Genomic DNA, 15877 nt, shown 5'->3' on the forward strand with positions numbered 1-15877 from the left:
TCTTTTTTTTGCACAGCTAGTTGCCTCCAGGAGGCCACAAGAGGGAGACAAGGGACTGCAAAATGGAAAATAGGCATCCACCAACTTTACAGACAACTTCTCCTTGCTCCTACAACCTCCATCCTTGCACAGTTTGTTATTCTTCTAGGTAACATAGTAACAAATCCAAATTGCTGCTCTCTTTGTAGGCAAGCAAGGCTTTGTTGCAACTGCAATTCTTACTTCTTCTTGAAATGTAGGGACGACAGTACATTCCATCACATCCATCTAGTGTACACAGGTAGGTCCATTGTGGCGGGCAGGCGAGCGGGCGGGCTGCTTTATTGGCTGTTTGCTGTTCCCCTACTCCACTCCACTATTTGACTGTTGTGCTGCATCAATCAATCAATCAATCAATCAATCAATCAATCAATCAATCAATCAGTGGCTGGCTCAGGTGCAGCTCTTTAACTTACCTAAAAGGGAGGGCGGAGAGAAGACAAGGAAGGTGAATGAGGTGTTCCAATGTGAAATGCCGGAAACACAGAAACACAGACGACACACAACAAGAGGTGGCAATCTATTCATTAATTGCATTTAATCAATGAGCTCATTATCACTCATGCATTGTCCAACAGGTGTTGAAATAATGGGATTAAAAGGGGAGATCCCTTCAGAAAGACAGAAACAATAGCAAAGACAAAAAACACTTTTGGAATCTGCTTTTAGTCAACACATAAGGAAAGGGTGCACCGGTCCTGGAAATACTGCAATACCAGGTCAATGCGTGGAGTGGACAGAGCAAGCTCTATTTCCATCTCCCTGTTCTAAAAATCCATTTAATATATGGTCCCCAGATAGGGGACGTATCAGATATTAAACTGATAAGAACAGATACTACACTTGATCTTAGCCAAAAGGCCGAGAAGCGATAACCCGAACGGGCCGCGCGTTGCCCGAGCCTGCCCGATACTGCTGTTCAGCCCTTGCAGCGATTCAGCCTACTTCTAGGCAATTCCATGGGGCCCTGCAGGCTCACACACTCACAGCTACACGGGAGGTGAATAAAGGCCGGAGAGGAAGCCAGACAGGATTTGCTTCTTTTGCTTGCACCACAATGCAGTGCTGAAAGAGGAGGAATCTACATAAAAACGCCTTCCTGGCAACGCCCAAATGCCCTGCTGCCATGCAGATAAACACTGGCAGCGGCAGCAAGTGCATGCCCACAGCCACCCCTTGTTCCTTCACACCTTGTATCAGCTGTAATCCAGTCCAGTCCAGTGCTGCCTGCTGAGCAGCACTGACCAACACTGCCTGGGCCCAGGCTTTTATCTCTGAGGCCCCATTATGATGTCAGAAAGCTGGCTCTGGAATCCTGAGGGCTCCACTATGACACGTGCAAAGTTCCGTCTGAACTTTATATAAGACGGTGAGGCTCAGTCAGTCACTCAGTGTTGCCTGAGAGGGCAACACTGCAACAGCCGGCCGCCAGGCTGTCTTTTTTTTGCACAGCTAGTTGCCTCCAGGAGGCCACAAGAGGGAGACAAGGGACTGCAAAATGGAAAATAGGCATCCACCAACTTTACAGACAACTTCTCCTTGCTCCTACAACCTCCATCCTTGCACAGTTTGTTATTCTTCTAGGTAACATAGTAACAAATCCAAATTGCTGCTCTCTTTGTAGGCAAGCAAGGCTTTGTTGCAACTGCAATTCTTACTTCTTCTTGAAATGTAGGGACGACAGTACATTCCATCACATCCATCTAGTGTACACAGGTAGGTCCATTGTGGCGGGCAGGCGAGCGGGCGGGCTGCTTTATTGGCTGTTTGCTGTTCCCCTACTCCACTCCACTATTTGACTGTTGTGCTGCATCAATCAATCAATCAATCAATCAATCAATCAATCAATCAATCAATCAATCAATCAATCAGTGGCTGGCTCAGGTGCAGCTCTTTAACTTACCTAAAAGGGAGGGCGGAGAGAAGACAAGGAAGGTGAATGAGGTGTTCCAATGTGAAATGCCGGAAACACAGAAACACAGACGACACACAACAAGAGGTGGCAATCTATTCATTAATTGCATTTAATCAATGAGCTCATTATCACTCATGCATTGTCCAACAGGTGTTGAAATAATGGGATTAAAAGGGGAGATCCCTTCAGAAAGACAGAAACAATAGCAAAGACAAAAAACACTTTTGGAATCTGCTTTTAGTCAACACATAAGGAAAGGGTGCACCGGTCCTGGAAATACTGCAATACCAGGTCAATGCGTGGAGTGGACAGAGCAAGCTCTATTTCCATCTCCCTGTTCTAAAAATCCATTTAATATATGGTCCCCAGATAGGGGACGTATCAGATATTAAACTGATAAGAACAGATACTACACTTGATCTTAGCCAAAAGGCCGAGAAGCGATAACCCGAACGGGCCGCGCGTTGCCCGAGCCTGCCCGATACTGCTGTTCAGCCCTTGCAGCGATTCAGCCTACTTCTAGGCAATTCCATGGGGCCCTGCAGGCTCACACACTCACAGCTACACGGGAGGTGAATAAAGGCCGGAGAGGAAGCCAGACAGGATTTGCTTCTTTTGCTTGCACCACAATGCAGTGCTGAAAGAGGAGGAATCTACATAAAAACGCCTTCCTGGCAACGCCCAAATGCCCTGCTGCCATGCAGATAAACACTGGCAGCGGCAGCAAGTGCATGCCCACAGCCACCCCTTGTTCCTTCACACCTTGTATCAGCTGTAATCCAGTCCAGTCCAGTGCTGCCTGCTGAGCAGCACTGACCAACACTGCCTGGGCCCAGGCTTTTATCTCTGAGGCCCCATTATGATGTCAGAAAGCTGGCTCTGGAATCCTGAGGGCTCCACTATGACACGTGCAAAGTTCCGTCTGAACTTTATATAAGACGGTGAGGCTCAGTCAGTCACTCAGTGTTGCCTGAGAGGGCAACACTGCAACAGCCGGCCGCCAGGCTGTCTTTTTTTTGCACAGCTAGTTGCCTCCAGGAGGCCACAAGAGGGAGACAAGGGACTGCAAAATGGAAAATAGGCATCCACCAACTTTACAGACAACTTCTCCTTGCTCCTACAACCTCCATCCTTGCACAGTTTGTTATTCTTCTAGGTAACATAGTAACAAATCCAAATTGCTGCTCTCTTTGTAGGCAAGCAAGGCTTTGTTGCAACTGCAATTCTTACTTCTTCTTGAAATGTAGGGACGACAGTACATTCCATCACATCCATCTAGTGTACACAGGTAGGTCCATTGTGGCGGGCAGGCGAGCGGGCGGGCTGCTTTATTGGCTGTTTGCTGTTCCCCTACTCCACTCCACTATTTGACTGTTGTGCTGCATCAATCAATCAATCAATCAATCAATCAATCAATCAATCAATCAATCAATCAATAAATCAATCAGTGGCTGGCTCAGGTGCAGCTCTTTAACTTACCTAAAAGGGAGGGCGGAGAGAAGACAAGGAAGGTGAATGAGGTGTTCCAATGTGAAATGCCGGAAACACAGAAACACAGACGACACACAACAAGAGGTGGCAATCTATTCATTAATTGCATTTAATCAATGAGCTCATTATCACTCATGCATTGTCCAACAGGTGTTGAAATAATGGGATTAAAAGGGGAGATCCCTTCAGAAAGACAGAAACAATAGCAAAGACAAAAAACACTTTTGGAATCTGCTTTTAGTCAACACATAAGGAAAGGGTGCACCGGTCCTGGAAATACTGCAATACCAGGTCAATGCGTGGAGTGGACAGAGCAAGCTCTATTTCCATCTCCCTGTTCTAAAAATCCATTTAATATATGGTCCCCAGATAGGGGACGTATCAGATATTAAACTGATAAGAACAGATACTACACTTGATCTTAGCCAAAAGGCCGAGAAGCGATAACCCGAACGGGCCGCGCGTTGCCCGAGCCTGCCCGATACTGCTGTTCAGCCCTTGCAGCGATTCAGCCTACTTCTAGGCAATTCCATGGGGCCCTGCAGGCTCACACACTCACAGCTACACGGGAGGTGAATAAAGGCCGGAGAGGAAGCCAGACAGGATTTGCTTCTTTTGCTTGCACCACAATGCAGTGCTGAAAGAGGAGGAATCTACATAAAAATGCCTTCCTGGCAACGCCCAAATGCCCTGCTGCCATGCAGATAAACACTGGCAGCGGCAGCAAGTGCATGCCCACAGCCACCCCTTGTTCCTTCACACCTTGTATCAGCTGTAATCCAGTCCAGTCCAGTGCTGCCTGCTGAGCAGCACTGACCAACACTGCCTGGGCCCAGGCTTTTATCTCTGAGGCCCCATTATGATGTCAGAAAGCTGGCTCTGGAATCCTGAGGGCTCCACTATGACACGTGCAAAGTTCCGTCTGAACTTTATATAAGATGGTGAGGCTCAGTCAGTCACTCAGTGTTGCCTGAGAGGGCAACACTGCAACAGCCGGCCGCCAGGCTGTCTTTTTTTTGCACAGCTAGTTGCCTCCAGGAGGCCACAAGAGGGAGACAAGGGAGTGCAAAATGGAAAATAGGCATCCACCAACTTTACAGACAACTTCTCCTTGCTCCTACAACCTCCATCCTTGCACAGTTTGTTATTCTTCTAGGTAACATAGTAACAAATCCAAATTGCTGCTCTCTTTGTAGGCAAGCAAGGCTTTGTTGCAACTGCAATTCTTACTTCTTCTTGAAATGTAGGGACGACAGTACATTCCATCACATCCATCTAGTGTACACAGGTAGGTCCATTGTGGCGGGCAGGCGAGCGGGCGGGCTGCTTTATTGGCTGTTTGCTGTTCCCCTACTCCACTCCACTATTTGACTGTTGTGCTGCATCAATCAATCAATCAATCAATCAATCAATCAATCAGTGGCTGGCTCAGGTGCAGCTCTTTAACTTACCTAAAAGGGAGGGCGGAGAGAAGACAAGGAAGGTGAATGAGGTGTTCCAATGTGAAATGCCGGAAACACAGAAACACAGACGACACACAACAAGAGGTGGCAATCTATTCATTAATTGCATTTAATCAATGAGCTCATTATCACTCATGCATTGTCCAACAGGTGTTGAAATAATGGGATTAAAAGGGGAGATCCCTTCAGAAAGACAGAAACAATAGCAAAGACAAAAAACACTTTTGGAATCTGCTTTTAGTCAACACATAAGGAAAGGGTGCACCGGTCCTGGGAATACTGCAATACCAGGTCAATGCGTGGAGTGGACAGAGCAAGCTCTATTTCCATCTCCCTGTTCTAAAAATCCATTTAATATATGGTCCCCAGATAGGGGACGTATCAGATATTAAACTGATAAGAACAGATACTACACTTGATCTTAGCCAAAAGGCCGAGAAGCGATAACCCGAACGGGCCGCGCGTTGCCCGAGCCTGCCCGATACTGCTGTTCAGCCCTTGCAGCGATTCAGCCTACTTCTAGGCAATTCCATGGGGCCCTGCAGGCTCACACACTCACAGCTACACGGGAGGTGAATAAAGGCCGGAGAGGAAGCCAGACAGGATTTGCTTCTTTTGCTTGCACCACAATGCAGTGCTGAAAGAGGAGGAATCTACATAAAAACGCCTTCCTGGCAACGCCCAAATGCCCTGCTGCCATGCAGATAAACACTGGCAGCGGCAGCAAGTGCATGCCCACAGCCACCCCTTGTTCCTTCACACCTTGTATCAGCTGTAATCCAGTCCAGTCCAGTGCTGCCTGCTGAGCAGCACTGACCAACACTGCCTGGGCCCAGGCTTTTATCTCTGAGGCCCCATTATGATGTCAGAAAGCTGGCTCTGGAATCCTGAGGGCTCCACTATGACACGTGCAAAGTTCCGTCTGAACTTTATATAAGACGGTGAGGCTCAGTCAGTCACTCAGTGTTGCCTGAGAGGGCAACACTGCAACAGCCGGCCGCCAGGCTGTCTTTTTTTTGCACAGCTAGTTGCCTCCAGGAGGCCACAAGAGGGAGACAAGGGACTGCAAAATGGAAAATAGGCATCCACCAACTTTACAGACAACTTCTCCTTGCTCCTACAACCTCCATCCTTGCACAGTTTGTTATTCTTCTAGGTAACATAGTAACAAATCCAAATTGCTGCTCTCTTTGTAGGCAAGCAAGGCTTTGTTGCCACTGCAATTCTTACTTCTTCTTGAAATGTAGGGACGACAGTACATTCCATCACATCCATCTAGTGTACACAGGTAGGTCCATTGTGGCGGGCAGGCGAGCGGGCGGGCTGCTTTATTGGCTGTTTGCTGTTCCCCTACTCCACTCCACTATTTGACTGTTGTGCTGCATCAATCAATCAATCAATCAATCAATCAATCAATCAATCAATCAATCAATCAGTGGCTGGCTCAGGTGCAGCTCTTTAACTTACCTAAAAGGGAGGGCGGAGAGAAGACAAGGAAGGTGAATGAGGTGTTCCAATGTGAAATGCCGGAAACACAGAAACACAGACGACACACAACAAGAGGTGGCAATCTATTCATTAATTGCATTTAATCAATGAGCTCATTATCACTCATGCATTGTCCAACAGGTGTTGAAATAATGGGATTAAAAGGGGAGATCCCTTCAGAAAGACAGAAACAATAGCAAAGACAAAAAACACTTTTGGAATCTGCTTTTAGTCAACACATAAGGAAAGGGTGCACCGGTCCTGGGAATACTGCAATACCAGGTCAATGCGTGGAGTGGACAGAGCAAGCTCTATTTCCATCTCCCTGTTCTAAAAATCCATTTAATATATGGTCCCCAGATAGGGGACGTATCAGATATTAAACTGATAAGAACAGATACTACACTTGATCTTAGCCAAAAGGCCGAGAAGCGATAACCCGAACGGGCCGCGCGTTGCCCGAGCCTGCCCGATACTGCTGTTCAGCCCTTGCAGCGATTCAGCCTACTTCTAGGCAATTCCATGGGGCCCTGCAGGCTCACACACTCACAGCTACACGGGAGGTGAATAAAGGCCGGAGAGGAAGCCAGACAGGATTTGCTTCTTTTGCTTGTACCACAATGCAGTGCTGAAAGAGGAGGAATCTACATAAAAACGCCTTCCTGGCAACGCCCAAATGCCCTGCTGCCATGCAGATAAACACTGGCAGCGGCAGCAAGTGCATGCCCACAGCCACCCCTTGTTCCTTCACACCTTGTATCAGCTGTAATCCAGTCCAGTCCAGTGCTGCCTGCTGAGCAGCACTGACCAACACTGCCTGGGCCCAGGCTTTTATCTCTGAGGCCCCATTATGATGTCAGAAAGCTGGCTCTGGAATCCTGAGGGCTCCACTATGACACGTGCAAAGTTCCGTCTGAACTTTATATAAGACGGTGAGGCTCAGTCAGTCACTCAGTGTTGCCTGAGAGGGCAACACTGCAACAGCCGGCCGCCAGGCTGTCTTTTTTTTGCACAGCTAGTTGCCTCCAGGAGGCCACAAGAGGGAGACAAGGGACTGCAAAATGGAAAATAGGCATCCACCAACTTTACAGACAACTTCTCCTTGCTCCTACAACCTCCATCCTTGCACAGTTTGTTATTCTTCTAGGTAACATAGTAACAAATCCAAATTGCTGCTCTCTTTGTAGGCAAGCAAGGCTTTGTTGCAACTGCAATTCTTACTTCTTCTTGAAATGTAGGGACGACAGTACATTCCATCACATCCATCTAGTGTACACAGGTAGGTCCATTGTGGCGGGCAGGCGAGCGGGCGGGCTGCTTTATTGGCTGTTTGCTGTTCCCCTACTCCACTCCACTATTTGACTGTTGTGCTGCATCAATCAATCAATCAATCAATCAATCAATCAATCAATCAATCAATCAATCAATCAATCAATCAGTGGCTGGCTCAGGTGCAGCTCTTTAACTTACCTAAAAGGGAGGGCGGAGAGAAGACAAGGAAGGTGAATGAGGTGTTCCAATGTGAAATGCCGGAAACACAGAAACACAGACGACACACAACAAGAGGTGGCAATCTATTCATTAATTGCATTTAATCAATGAGCTCATTATCACTCATGCATTGTCCAACAGGTGTTGAAATAGTGGGATTAAAAGGGGAGATCCCTTCAGAAAGACAGAAACAATAGCAAAGACAAAAAACACTTTTGGAATCTGCTTTTAGTCAACACATAAGGAAAGGGTGCACCGGTCCTGGAAATACTGCAATACCAGGTCAATGCGTGGAGTGGACAGAGCAAGCTCTATTTCCATCTCCCTGTTCTAAAAATCCATTTAATATATGGTCCCCAGATAGGGGACGTATCAGATATTAAACTGATAAGAACAGATACTACACTTGATCTTAGCCAAAAGGCCGAGAAGCGATAACCCGAACGGGCCGCGCGTTGCCCGAGCCTGCCCGATACTGCTGTTCAGCCCTTGCAGCGATTCAGCCTACTTCTAGGCAATTCCATGGGGCCCTGCAGGCTCACACACTCACAGCTACACGGGAGGTGAATAAAGGCCGGAGAGGAAGCCAGACAGGATTTGCTTCTTTTGCTTGCACCACAATGCAGTGCTGAAAGAGGAGGAATCTACATAAAAACGCCTTCCTGGCAACGCCCAAATGCCCTGCTGCCATGCAGATAAACACTGGCAGCGGCAGCAAGTGCATGCCCACAGCCACCCCTTGTTCCTTCACACCTTGTATCAGCTGTAATCCAGTCCAGTCCAGTGCTGCCTGCTGAGCAGCACTGACCAACACTGCCTGGGCCCAGGCTTTTATCTCTGAGGCCCCATTATGATGTCAGAAAGCTGGCTCTGGAATCCTGAGGGCTCCACTATGACACGTGCAAAGTTCCGTCTGAACTTTATATAAGACGGTGAGGCTCAGTCAGTCACTCAGTGTTGCCTGAGAGGGCAACACTGCAACAGCCGGCCGCCAGGCTGTCTTTTTTTTGCACAGCTAGTTGCCTCCAGGAGGCCACAAGAGGGAGACAAGGGACTGCAAAATGGAAAATAGGCATCCACCAACTTTACAGACAACTTCTCCTTGCTCCTACAACCTCCATCCTTGCACAGTTTGTTATTCTTCTAGGTAACATAGTAACAAATCCAAATTGCTGCTCTCTTTGTAGGCAAGCAAGGCTTTGTTGCAACTGCAATTCTTACTTCTTCTTGAAATGTAGGGACGACAGTACATTCCATCACATCCATCTGGTGTACACAGGTAGGTCCATTGTGGCGGGCAGGCGAGCGGGCGGGCTGCTTTATTGGCTGTTTGCTGTTCCCCTACTCCACTCCACTATTTGACTGTTGTGCTGCATCAATCAATCAATCAATCAATCAATCAATCAATCAATCAATCAATCAATCAATCAATCAGTGGCTGGCTCAGGTGCAGCTCTTTAACTTACCTAAAAGGGAGGGCGGAGAGAAGACAAGGAAGGTGAATGAGGTGTTCCAATGTGAAATGCCGGAAACACAGAAACACAGACGACACACAACAAGAGGTGGCAATCTATTCATTAATTGCATTTAATCAATGAGCTCATTATCACTCATGCATTGTCCAACAGGTGTTGAAATAATGGGATTAAAAGGGGAGATCCCTTCAGAAAGACAGAAACAATAGCAAAGACAAAAAACACTTTTGGAATCTGCTTTTAGTCAACACATAAGGAAAGGGTGCACCGGTCCTGGAAATACTGCAATACCAGGTCAATGCGTGGAGTGGACAGAGCAAGCTCTATTTCCATCTCCCTGTTCTAAAAATCCATTTAATATATGGTCCCCAGATAGGGGACGTATCAGATATTAAACTGATAAGAACAGATACTACACTTGATCTTAGCCAAAAGGCCGAGAAGCGATAACCCGAACGGGCCGCGCGTTGCCCGAGCCTGCCCGATACTGCTGTTCAGCCCTTGCAGCGATTCAGCCTACTTCTAGGCAATTCCATGGGGCCCTGCAGGCTCACACACTCACAGCTACACGGGAGGTGAATAAAGGCCGGAGAGGAAGCCAGACAGGATTTGCTTCTTTTGCTTGCACCACAATGCAGTGCTGAAAGAGGAGGAATCTACATAAAAACGCCTTCCTGGCAACGCCCAAATGCCCTGCTGCCATGCAGATAAACACTGGCAGCGGCAGCAAGTGCATGCCCACAGCCACCCCTTGTTCCTTCACACCTTGTATCAGCTGTAATCCAGTCCAGTCCAGTGCTGCCTGCTGAGCAGCACTGACCAACACTGCCTGGGCCCAGGCTTTTATCTCTGAGGCCCCATTATGATGTCAGAAAGCTGGCTCTGGAATCCTGAGGGCTCCACTATGACACGTGCAAAGTTCCGTCTGAACTTTATATAAGACGGTGAGGCTCAGTCAGTCACTCAGTGTTGCCTGAGAGGGCAACACTGCAACAGCCGGCCGCCAGGCTGTCTTTTTTTTGCACAGCTAGTTGCCTCCAGGAGGCCACAAGAGGGAGACAAGGGACTGCAAAATGGAAAATAGGCATCCATCAACTTTACAGACAACTTCTCCTTGCTCCTACAACCTCCATCCTTGCACAGTTTGTTATTCTTCTAGGTAACATAGTAACAAATCCAAATTGCTGCTCTCTTTGTAGGCAAGCAAGGCTTTGTTGCAACTGCAATTCTTACTTCTTCTTGAAATGTAGGGACGACAGTACATTCCATCACATCCATCTAGTGTACACAGGTAGGTCCATTGTGGCGGGCAGGCGAGCGGGCGGGCTGCTTTATTGGCTGTTTGCTGTTCCCCTACTCCACTCCACTATTTGACTGTTGTGCTGCATCAATCAATCAATCAATCAATCAATCAATCAATCAATCAATCAGTGGCTGGCTCAGGTGCAGCTCTTTAACTTACCTAAAAGGGAGGGCGGAGAGAAGACAAGGAAGGTGAATGAGGTGTTCCAATGTGAAATGCCGGAAACACAGAAACACAGACGACACACAACAAGAGGTGGCAATCTATTCATTAATTGCATTTAATCAATGAGCTCATTATCACTCATGCATTGTCCAACAGGTGTTGAAATAATGGGATTAAAAGGGGAGATCCCTTCAGAAAGACAGAAACAATAGCAAAGACAAAAAACACTTTTGGAATCTGCTTTTAGTCAACACATAAGGAAAGGGTGCACCGGTCCTGGAAATACTGCAATACCAGGTCAATGCGTGGAGTGGACAGAGCAAGCTCTATTTCCATCTCCCTGTTCTAAAAATCCATTTAATATATGGTCCCCAGATAGGGGACGTATCAGATATTAAACTGATAAGAACAGATACTACACTTGATCTTAGCCAAAAGGCCGAGAAGCGATAACCCGAACGGGCCGCGCGTTGCCCGAGCCTGCCCGATACTGATGTTTAGCCATTGCAGCGATTCAGCCTACTTCTAGGCAATTCCATGGGGCCCTGCAGGCTCACACACTCACAGCTACACGGGAGGTGAATAAAGGCCGGAGAGGAAGCCAGACAGGATTTGCTTCTTTTGCTTGCACCACAATGCAGTGCTGAAAGAGGAGGAATCTACATAAAAACGCCTTCCTGGCAACGCCCAAATGCCCTGCTGCCATGCAGATAAACACTGGCAGCGGCAGCAAGTGCATGCCCACAGCCACCCCTTGTTCCTTCACACCTTGTATCAGCTGTAATCCAGTCCAGTCCAGTGCTGCCTGCTGAGCAGCACTGACCAACACTGCCTGGGCCCAGGCTTTTATCTCTGAGGCCCCATTATGATGTCAGAAAGCTGGCTCTGGAATCCTGAGGGCTCCACTATGACACGTGCAAAGTTCCGTCTGAACTTTATATAAGACGGTGAGGCTCAGTCAGTCACTCAGTGTTGCCTGAGAGGGCAACACTGCAACAGCCGGCCGCCAGGCTGTCTTTTTTTTGCACAGCTAGTTGCCTCCAGGAGGCCACAAGAGGGAGACAAGGGACTGCAAAATGGAAAATAGGCATCCACCAACTTTACAGACAACTTCTCCTTGCTCCTACAACCTCCATCCTTGCACAGTTTGTTATTCTTCTAGGTAACATAGTAACAAATCCAAATTGCTGCTCTCTTTGTAGGCAAGCAAGGCTTTGTTGCAACTGCAATTCTTACTTCTTCTTGAAATGTAGGGACGACAGTACATTCCATCACATCCATCTAGTGTACACAGGTAGGTCCATTGTGGCGGGCAGGCGAGCGGGCGGGCTGCTTTATTGGCTGTTTGCTGTTCCCCTACTCCACTCCACGATTTGACTGTTGTGCTGCATCAATCAATCAATCAATCAATCAATCAATCAATCAATCAATCAATCAATCAATCAGTGGCTGGCTCAGGTGCAGCTCTTTAACTTACCTAAAAGGGAGGGCGGAGAGAAGACAAGGAAGGTGAATGAGGTGTTCCAATGTGAAATGCCGGAAACACAGAAACACAGACGACACACAACAAGAGGTGGCAATCTATTCATTAATTGCATTTAATCAATGAGCTCATTATCACTCATGCATTGTCCAACAGGTGTTGAAATAATGGGATTAAAAGGGGAGATCCCTTCAGAAAGACAGAAACAATAGCAAAGACAAAAAACACTTTTGGAATCTGCTTTTAGTCAACACATAAGGAAAGGGTGCACCGGTCCTGGAAATACTGCAATACCAGGTCAATGCGTGGAGTGGACAGAGCAAGCTCTATTTCCATCTCCCTGTTCTAAAAATCCATTTAATATATGGTCCCCAGATAGGGGACGTATCAGATATTAAACTGATAAGAACAGATACTACACTTGATCTTAGCCAAAAGGCCGAGAAGCGATAATCCGAACGGGCCGCGCGTTGCCCGAGCCTGCCCGATACTGCTGTTCAGCCCTTGCAGCGATTCAGCCTACTTCTAGGCAATTCCATGGGGCCCTGCAGGCTCACACACTCACAGCTACACGGGAGGTGAATAAAGGCCGGAGAGGAAGCCAGACAGGATTTGCTTCTTTTGCTTGCACCACAATGCAGTGCTGAAAGAGGAGGAATCTACATAAAAACGCCTTCCTGGCAACGCCCAAATGCCCTGCTGCCATGCAGATAAACACTGGCAGCGGCAGCAAGTGCATGCCCACAGCCACCCCTTGTTCCTTCACACCTTGTATCAGCTGTAATCCAGTCCAGTCCAGTGCTGCCTGCTGAGCAGCACTGACCAACACTGCCTGGGCCCAGGCTTTTATCTCTGAGGCCCCATTATGATGTCAGAAAGCTGGCTCTGGAATCCTGAGGGCTCCACTATGACACGTGCAAAGTTCCGTCTGAACTTTATATAAGACGGTGAGGCTCAGTCAGTCACTCAGTGTTGCCTGAGAGGGCAACACTGCAACAGCCGGCCGCCAGGCTGTCTTTTTTTTGCACAGCTAGTTGCCTCCAGGAGGCCACAAGAGGGAGACAAGGGACTGCAAAATGGAAAATAGGCATCCACCAACTTTACAGACAACTTCTCCTTGCTCCTACAACCTCCATCCTTGCACAGTTTGTTATTCTTCTAGGTAACATAGTAACAAATCCAAATTGCTGCTCTCTTTGTAGGCAAGCAAGGCTTTGTTGCAACTGCAATTCTTACTTCTTCTTGAAATGTAGGGACGACAGTACATTCCATCACATCCATCTAGTGTACACAGGTAGGTCCATTGTGGCGGGCAGGCGAGCGGGCGGGCTGCTTTATTGGCTGTTTGCTGTTCCCCTACTCCACTCCACTATTTGACTGTTGTGCTGCATCAATCAATCAATCAATCAATCAATCAATCAATCAATCAATCAATCAATCAATCAATCAATCAATCAATCAGTGGCTGGCTCAGGTGCAGCTCTTTAACTTACCTAAAAGGGAGGGCGGAGAGAAGACAAGGAAGGTGAATGAGGTGTTCCAATGTGAAATGCCGGAAACACAGAAACACAGACGACACACAACAAGAGGTGGCAATCTATTCATTAATTGCATTTAATCAATGAGCTCATTATCACTCATGCATTGTCCAACAGGTGTTGAAATAATGGGATTAAAAGGGGAGATCCCTTCAGAAAGACAGAAACAATAGCAAAGACAAAAAACACTTTTGGAATCTGCTTTTAGTCAACACATAAGGAAAGGGTGCACCGGTCCTGGAAATACTGCAATACCAGGTCAATGCGTGGAGTGGACAGAGCAAGCTCTATTTCCATCTCCCTGTTCTAAAAATCCATTTAATATATGGTCCCCAGATAGGGGACGTATCAGATATTAAACTGATAAGAACAGATACTACACTTGATCTTAGCCAAAAGGCCGAGAAGCGATAACCCGAACGGGCCGCGCGTTGCCCGATCCTGCCCGATACTGCTGTTCAGCCCTTGCAGCGATTCAGCCTACTTCTAGGCAATTCCATGGGGCCCTGCAGGCTCACACACTCACAGCTACACGGGAGGTGAATAAAGGCCGGAGAGGAAGCCAGACAGGATTTGCTTCTTTTGCTTGCACCACAATGCAGTGCTGAAAGAGGAGGAATCTACATAAAAACGCCTTCCTGGCAACGCCCAAATGCCCTGCTGCCATGCAGATAAACACTGGCAGCGGCAGCAAGTGCATGCCCACAGCCACCCCTTGTTCCTTCACACCTTGTATCAGCTGTAATCCAGTCCAGTCCAGTGCTGCCTGCTGAGCAGCACTGACCAACACTGCCTGGGCCCAGGCTTTTATCTCTGAGGCCCCATTATGATGTCAGAAAGCTGGCTCTGGAATCCTGAGGGCTCCACTATGACACGTGCAAAGTTCCGTCTGAACTTTATATAAGACGGTGAGGCTCAGTCAGTCACTCAGTGTTGCCTGAGAGGGCAACACTGCAACAGCCGGCCGCCAGGCTGTCTTTTTTTTGCACAGCTAGTTGCCTCCAGGAGGCCACAAGAGGGAGACAAGGGACTGCAAAATGGAAAATAGGCATCCACCAACTTTACAGACAACTTCTCCTTGCTCCAACAACCTCCATCCTTGCACAGTTTGTTATTCTTCTAGGTAACATAGTAACAAATCCAAATTGCTGCTCTCTTTGTAGGCAAGCAAGGCTTTGTTGCAACTGCAATTCTTACTTCTTCTTGAAATGTAGGGACGACAGTACATTCCATCACATCCATCTAGTGTACACAGGTAGGTCCATTGTGGCGGGCAGGCGAGCGGGCGGGCTGCTTTATTGGCTGTTTGCTGTTCCCCTACTCCACTCCACTATTTGACTGTTGTGCTGCATCAATCAATCAATCAATCAATCAATCAATCAATCAATCAATCAATCAGTGGCTGGCTCAGGTGCAGCTCTTTAACTTACCTAAAAGGGAGGGCGGAGAGAAGACAAGGAAGGTGAATGAGGTGTTCCAATGTGAAATGCCGGAAACACAGAAACACAGACGACACACAACAAGAGGTGGCAATCTATTCATTAATTGCATTTAATCAATGAGCTCATTATCACTCATGCATTGTCCAACAGGTGTTGAAATAATGGGATTAAAAGGGGAGATCCCTTCAGAAAGACAGAAACAATAGCAAAGACAAAAAACACTTTTGGAATCTGCTTTTAGTCAACACATAAGGAAAGGGTGCACCGGTCCTGGAAATACTGCAATACCAGGTCAATGCGTGGAGTGGACAGAGCAAGCTCTATTTCCATCTCCCTGTTCTAAAAATCCATTTAATATATGGTCCCCAGATAGGGGACGTATCAGATATTAAACTGATAAGAACAGATACTACACTTGATCTTAGCCAAAAGGCCGAGAAGCGATAACCCGAACGGGCCGCGCGTTGCCCGAGCCTGCCCGATACTGCTGTTCAGCCCTTGCAGCGATTCAGCCTACTTCTAGGCAATTCCATGGGGCCCTGCAGGCTCACACACTCACAGCTACACGGGAGGTGAATAAAGGC

At 47.6% G+C, this 15877-nt stretch overlaps 11 non-coding genes across 11 annotated transcripts; all 11 read right to left on the reverse strand.

Moving 5' to 3' along the window:
* Positions 1-721: 721 nt before the first annotated feature.
* LOC142721243 (U2 spliceosomal RNA) lies at positions 722-912 on the reverse strand. Its single transcript, XR_012873996.1, has one exon. It is a non-coding gene; the product is annotated as a U2 spliceosomal RNA (small nuclear RNA).
* Positions 913-2208: 1296 nt separating this feature from the next.
* On the reverse strand, positions 2209-2399 carry LOC142721244 (U2 spliceosomal RNA). Its single transcript, XR_012873997.1, has one exon. It is a non-coding gene; the product is annotated as a U2 spliceosomal RNA (small nuclear RNA).
* A 1300-nt stretch (positions 2400-3699) lies between these two features.
* Positions 3700-3890, reverse strand: LOC142721245 (U2 spliceosomal RNA). The gene has a single exon (XR_012873998.1). It is a non-coding gene; the product is annotated as a U2 spliceosomal RNA (small nuclear RNA).
* Positions 3891-5162: 1272 nt separating this feature from the next.
* LOC142721280 (U2 spliceosomal RNA) lies at positions 5163-5353 on the reverse strand. Its single transcript, XR_012874033.1, has one exon. It is a non-coding gene; the product is annotated as a U2 spliceosomal RNA (small nuclear RNA).
* A 1288-nt stretch (positions 5354-6641) lies between these two features.
* Positions 6642-6832, reverse strand: LOC142721281 (U2 spliceosomal RNA). Its single transcript, XR_012874034.1, has one exon. It is a non-coding gene; the product is annotated as a U2 spliceosomal RNA (small nuclear RNA).
* Positions 6833-8132: 1300 nt separating this feature from the next.
* LOC142721246 (U2 spliceosomal RNA) lies at positions 8133-8323 on the reverse strand. Its single transcript, XR_012873999.1, has one exon. It is a non-coding gene; the product is annotated as a U2 spliceosomal RNA (small nuclear RNA).
* Positions 8324-9619: 1296 nt separating this feature from the next.
* Positions 9620-9810, reverse strand: LOC142721247 (U2 spliceosomal RNA). Its single transcript, XR_012874000.1, has one exon. It is a non-coding gene; the product is annotated as a U2 spliceosomal RNA (small nuclear RNA).
* A 1280-nt stretch (positions 9811-11090) lies between these two features.
* LOC142721248 (U2 spliceosomal RNA) lies at positions 11091-11281 on the reverse strand. The gene has a single exon (XR_012874001.1). It is a non-coding gene; the product is annotated as a U2 spliceosomal RNA (small nuclear RNA).
* Positions 11282-12573: 1292 nt separating this feature from the next.
* On the reverse strand, positions 12574-12764 carry LOC142721250 (U2 spliceosomal RNA). The gene has a single exon (XR_012874002.1). It is a non-coding gene; the product is annotated as a U2 spliceosomal RNA (small nuclear RNA).
* A 1308-nt stretch (positions 12765-14072) lies between these two features.
* On the reverse strand, positions 14073-14263 carry LOC142721251 (U2 spliceosomal RNA). Its single transcript, XR_012874003.1, has one exon. It is a non-coding gene; the product is annotated as a U2 spliceosomal RNA (small nuclear RNA).
* Positions 14264-15547: 1284 nt separating this feature from the next.
* LOC142721253 (U2 spliceosomal RNA) lies at positions 15548-15738 on the reverse strand. Its single transcript, XR_012874005.1, has one exon. It is a non-coding gene; the product is annotated as a U2 spliceosomal RNA (small nuclear RNA).
* Between the last annotated feature and the right edge of the window lie 139 nt (positions 15739-15877).

The sequence above is a fragment of the Rhinoderma darwinii genome, unplaced genomic scaffold, assembly GCF_050947455.1.
Source record: "Rhinoderma darwinii isolate aRhiDar2 unplaced genomic scaffold, aRhiDar2.hap1 Scaffold_516, whole genome shotgun sequence".
NCBI classification, from domain to species: Eukaryota; Metazoa; Chordata; class Amphibia; order Anura; family Rhinodermatidae; genus Rhinoderma; species Rhinoderma darwinii.